This window comes from Akebia trifoliata, chromosome 11, assembly GCF_017979445.1.
Source record: "Akebia trifoliata isolate Shusen 1 chromosome 11, ASM1797944v1, whole genome shotgun sequence".
Taxonomy (NCBI): Eukaryota; Viridiplantae; Streptophyta; class Magnoliopsida; order Ranunculales; family Lardizabalaceae; genus Akebia; species Akebia trifoliata.
Window position 1 is genome coordinate 11,052,330 of NC_141385.1, and position 6,576 is coordinate 11,058,905.

A 6,576-nucleotide genomic window follows, 5' to 3' on the forward strand; every position below is an offset into this window, starting at 1 on the left:
ATTAACAAGTCGATACAAATGAGTCAAATAAAATTATATTGAATTTTTTAATAGTTTTTTAATAAGTAAACTATTTATTTATTATTTTTCATAGAAATATTAATAACTAAATAAATGGGTCAATTTTTTAATTGACTTCCTATATTTTTATATTAAATACTTTGTAAAAAGACTAATATTTTATAAGTGGGACTTAAATGGTCCGTATTTTTTCTTAGGAGACTATTCGGTACATATTCTGAATAAAGAGTCATTCTCCTTATTTTAAAATGAGTCATGCTAAATGCACACGGTCTTCGTATGCAGTTGAGTACGAGACTGATGTGGCAAGACATAGAACCATAGATCGTTTTCATCGGGATACACAGGAAAGAGATATGCGGCCCTATGTTCTTGCCACGTCAACCACATATCCAATTACTGTGTGCATTCATCATTACTCTTTTAGAATCTACCTAAATTACCCTTTTCATACAACTTTAAAAAGCGTGTGTCATCCGACCCTTTTATGTTTTAGAAAATATTTGAGATATTTCTATAATTCAAAATTGATGAAAAGTACATTTATCTTGGTTTTCTCTTATAGATTAATGAAAATTTGATTTAAATGATAAAAAATCTTTTAAATTTTTTTCAAAATTTTTCATCTTACCTTCTCATGATGACAATAATGATGGGATAAGGATGATGATCCTCATCCAACTTATATATATATATATATATATATATATATGATTTATTAAAATATCTAAAAGAGTTTTAGATATTTAAAAATAGTTTTAAAAGTTGATTTAAATGTTCCTCAAATCAACTTGATAGCTTGAGAGTAGACTCAAATGAGTCAAATAAAATTATATTAGTTTTGTGAATATTTAAAAAATAATTTTTAATATTGAAAGTAAATAAAATATATTTCTTGTTCACTACAACTATGTTATATATAACCAAATAACTTGATCAAGTTCTTTACCTTACTTAGTTCATTTTTCGAGTTGGTGACTAAGTTGACTTGTCAAGTTGGTTCCACCGAGTTAGGCTTGACTCACTATGAAATCTAATCAAGTCACACTCTACCAACCAAGTTTTATACATTCCTATTAACTTGATTGGATTTTACAGTGATTTGGCTCCAAACACAATGAAACCAACATTTCAAGTCAACTCAAAAATATATCGAGTCAGTTCAAAAACTTAATCAAGTTCTTTCATTACGTCATATTGCATTAAATACCACGACAAAAACGACAGTTCGTATCAGTCATTTTAAGGTGACGAACTACATCAATCGCTGTAATAGAAACGACTGATTTCTTAACTCACAAATTGGAACAGTCGTTATGTTGAAGGTAAAATCACTCTTTGTTATCTTCGTCTCGAAGAAACTAAACTGCTCGTCAAAGCAATATAGTTTGATAATCGTTCGAAAGAAAAAGAATAGAGACTTAAAAATCTAAGGTTTTATTTTTGAGATTTTTCAAAATTCATCCCTCAAAAATCAATTAAGAAAAATTCTCTTATCAATTCAGGCTTGCTACTTCTCATCTTGAAATTTACCAAATTTCGAATTCTAGGGCACGATTCACCATTAATGCTTGAATCCACATTAACTTCTAGTTTTCAAAACAACTAGTTAATCATGAGTCAGTGTTCTCTAGAATTTCTTTGGATTTTGCTTCGTTAATTTGTTGCTCCGGTTTAGGCGAATGGTGTTTTCTAATATATTTTGGAGGAACTTCGATATTAGAGAGAGATTTATATATGGATTTTTCTAATATATATGGAGGAATTGATATATGGATTTTTCTTCCCATGAATTAGGATTTCTTAACTAACTGTGCTTGAGTGAGATTTTTTCTAGCAACTTTATTAGATTTCTTAGTCAAAACTCAAATTTATCAATGGATTCATGTTAGAGTTTCAATTTATCTTAAATTTTGATTGAATCTATAGGTATATTAAGGCTTTTGATCAAATCTCATATTTTCCTCAATTATTTTAGGTGTTTGGTTGATCAAATGACAATGACATTTACCCCAAATAACGATCAATATGGCTCCTTTGATTACATTATTATTTTGGTGAATGTCATTGTCATTTGATTTCTAGATTCCTACATTTTCTCATTGAGATTATCTTGAGGATCACAGGTTGAAATAATTTTCCAAACTATAGGCATAAATCACAAATACAGAGTCTACTTCAAGGATGAATGAGTGCCTTCATCACCTTAGGCTTACTTGATAATTAGTTCTTATAGTAATTCCTCTAAATTCTACAAAAACTATGAAATAAATATAAGAAAAGAAAAAGAGTTTCAAGAATATAGTTAAAAAAAATCTCTTTCACCTCAAATATAACATTTTAGTATCAAACAATATTGTTGTACCATTTTGTTAGTATATGATTTATTGATTTGCCTTTAACATTAATTGTTGTGGTCTATGCTGATGTTGGAATTTATTGATGAGCATCTTTCATACGTACAAGTGGTCGAAAAAGGGGGTTAATTTGTTGTTTTAGTGAACACGAAAAAATTGATGTTGTACCCCTAAAAGACCTTGTTAAACATTCTTTTGACCAACCAACCAGTGAAAACCTTTTAAACTATATCTTGGTGGATTTATCAAAAAAAAGAAAAGAAAAAAACAATATGGCGAGTGATTTATAGGTATTAGATTTAGGTATCTAAAGATTTATTAATTTTAATTTCTACAAATTAAACTCATAAATTAGAATAGTAATAGAGCATATGAAGTATAATACGATGCATAGTATATATTGAGTCATCATTAATTAGTATATTCTATCACTAATTACTATATCATTGTTATAAAATTCTACGACTCAAAAGTTGACTAGGATGAATCAAATAAATACATATCAAATTAATATAATCTTCTAAAATAGTTTTTAATTTTAGGTTGTTTTACTTTGATTTTCTTGTGTATGCTATTGGTATTAGTTTGACATTTTTTTTTCTTCGGTTTCATTTCTTGATTAGCTCCAAGATATTGAAACAAGTATAGAAAAAATAGAGGTGAAATTTTAAGTTTCTAGAACTTTTTTTTTCAAGGTGAAAATTTTTATTGTATTTTAAGATGGATATAGAATTCACTATTGGATTAGCTCACCTTTCTCATCTATCTAATTTGTTTTTTTGCTTTTAAATTTATTGTTGACCAAGTTACACAGCATCTTATTTGTGTTGCAGGAGTTTTGTATCGTTGTAAATCATTCATAATTTGGTACAGGAGTCACATTCTGCACCTTTCAAACTTTTTTTTAAAATAATTTTCTTTTCAACTAAAAAAGTAGTTGGAGTGCAAAACAATGTAGACTTAGAACTTAGAAGCACAAAATAGGTCTTATTGCCTTCCAAGACTTGTAGTCATATTTATTAGGAGGTTTCTTTTCTTCTAAATCGTCCCTAATTTTAAGGCTGTATCTAAATGGTCCATTTAGTAAACTTTACTTTCGTTAATAGTTCATAACATCATCCCTTGCTACAATGTTTTTTAAATACACAAAATAACATTTTCTCATCTTCTTCAAATGGTTGGATTTTCTAACGATGGTTGCGATCATTTCCCACAATTTTTTATTGTGAATGATGATTGGAAAATGATATACTTTTAATTTCAAACATTTAGATGTATTAAAAAATTATGAATGAAGTTGAGATTCTAATATTTTTTATGATTGTGTTGTAACCCTTGATTCGAGTGTCTATTTCACAACTATGATATATGCATTTTGAGTATTTCGAGAAGATTTATCTAATATCAAAGTTAATTGGATCAAATTTATAATGTCAAGCTCACCACTTTTTATTGTCTAGTTTAACATTTTTATTGCCGCGTTCAACAAATTTTTTTATTTATTTATGAAAATATTGTTGAACTCGACAATAATTAAACATACTTAAAAGCATTGAGTTCATCAATAATATAACCTACATCATCGAGTCCGATAATATTAATGTTTTGAGTTCGACAATAATATTAATGAACTCGACACTTTGAAGTCATATTTTAATTAATGTCGAGTTTGACAATGTTTCACAAAAAATAAAAAATAAAAAATAAAAATTTCTTCAAACTTAACAATAAAAAGTAGTGAGCATGACAATAAAAATGTTAAACTAAACAATAAAAAGTGGTGAATTCGACATTGTGAGATCCACATTTTTAATTTTTTAATTTTTTTAATTTTTTTAATTTTTTTCGACTTCGATACTAGGTATATCTCCTCGAAATACCCAAAATGCATGTACCATAGTTGCCAAATCAAAAGTTTCGACATAATCATTAAATATTTTATAATCTCAACTTCGTTCTCCATATTTTTAGTAAATAAAAAAAATACATTCAAATATTTAAAATTAAGAGTATATCATTCTCCATTCATTATTCACGATAAATAATCGTCGAAAATGATTGTTATTGCTGTTGAAAAATCTGACTACGTGAAGAAAATGAGAAAAAAGGGTAATTTGGGTATTTAACAAATATAATAAAGAGAGATTAGGTTCATGACCTATGAAAAAAAAATAAAAGTTTACTAAATGGATCATCAAGATTCAGCACAAGACTTAGGGACTATTTAGAAAGAAAAACCCAAAGGTCCTTTGAATAATTTTCCCCTTAATAAACCCTGGCGGAGGGGTTTTTTTTTTTTTTTTTCTTAACACACTCTAATTATTTTGGCATAACTTTATAGTCCAGCAAAAATCGTTTTTTTTTTTTCTTAATGCCCCATTAACCCCTCCTCCTCTTTTTCAATTACTTTACAAACCCAGACGGTCGGATGGATTTCTTTCTGGACACACCCTAATTATTTTTGCGTAACTTTATCGTCCATTCAATAAAATATATTTTTTTCTTAATGCCCTTTCACCCCAGCCTTCATCAATTAATGAGATTAATGATTCAAATTATCAAGATCAACTATTCAAATCATTAATGAGATCAACCTTTTGGTCAAATCGTTAAGATGGACCTTCTACAATCGTCGTGATCAATGATTGTAAATCACTAATCTCAATGTTTGAATGTGAATTATCGAGATCACCATCAAAATTTTCAAGATAGATAATGTTGCAATCGTTGATCGTAATGTTTCAACATGAATCATTGAAATCAATTATTCAAATTGTCCAGTTCATCGATTTTAATGATTGATCTCTATGATTTGAAGTCGTTATTTTATTAGGGTGAGGAGGCATTAAGAAAGAAAGATTTACTAATCTACCTTTTAAAATGCCGTCCCAAAACTCAGGGTGCATTTAGAAAGACATCAAACGCAGGGTCTATAAAATAATTTTCCCAAAATTAATAGTTTCTCTCTCCCGTATGATGTATTGTGACATCCAGAGAAAATTATAGAGTCATGACCATAGATTGTGGAGTTTAGGACCACTCTGTTTTTCTTGTAGAACATTTGATTTGATGGGTTTGCCAATTACTTGGAGAGTCCATCATGTGACAGATAAGGAGAGGACGATGAATTATTTATGCAATAATGATAAATTGAAAATGATGACCTTTGGACCACAACAATTATTGTTCTATATATGTTCAAGTATTTATGTCTAATATTTTCGAATATAATAAATAAAGTAATTTTTCCAAAAATTCACCAAGTGATTTGTGATCCCACAATAGTAATTGACACATGAAGATCCATGGTAACCAATATATATATATATATATATGGGTCGGGTTCCGTAGACCCCCGTTACGACACCCTTTGTGACACACCATTTTGTCTTATATGGATAAAAATGTTTGGAATGGGCTGATTTTTTGTGAGGATGATCTCTATGGTGAGGAGATCATCCTTGCCAAAAATCAGCTCATTATGAAATTTCTAGTCCCATGCTTACAAGTAGAAAAATTTTAGATCGTCCAATTTTTGTAAATCAATTTTGATGGGGTTAGAAGTTTTGGAATGTGATGATTTTTTGCCAGGATGATCCCCTCATCACAGAGATCATCCTCATAAACAATCAGCCCATTCCAAACATTTTTGCCCATATAAGACAAACAGTGAGTCGTAATGGGGATCGTAATAACGCCATCCTATATATATATGGGAAATGTTCATCACCAAACATTTTGGGAAAACAATTTTCTAAACATGAGTTGGAAGTATTGGAATTGGCTGATTTTTGGTGAGGATGATCTCTACGGTGAGGAGATCATCACCACCAAAAATCAGCCCATTCCAAAACTTCTAACCCCATCAAAAATGATTTACAAAAAATAGACGGTCCACGATTTTTCTACTTGTAAACATGGGGCTAGAAGTTTTGGAATGGGCTGATTTTTGGTGAGGATGGAGATCATCCTCACCAAAAATCAGCTCATTCCAAAACTTCTAGCCCATGTAGGACAAAAATGGTTGGCTAAAATGTTGGCCAAAATGTTTGGTGCTGAACGGGACCCTATATATATGTAGGGTCCCGTTAAGCAACAAATATTTTGGCAAACATTTTGGCAAAACATTTTTCAAAACATGAGTTAGAAGTTTTGGAATGGGTTGATTTTTGGTGAGGATGATCTCCTCACTGTAGAG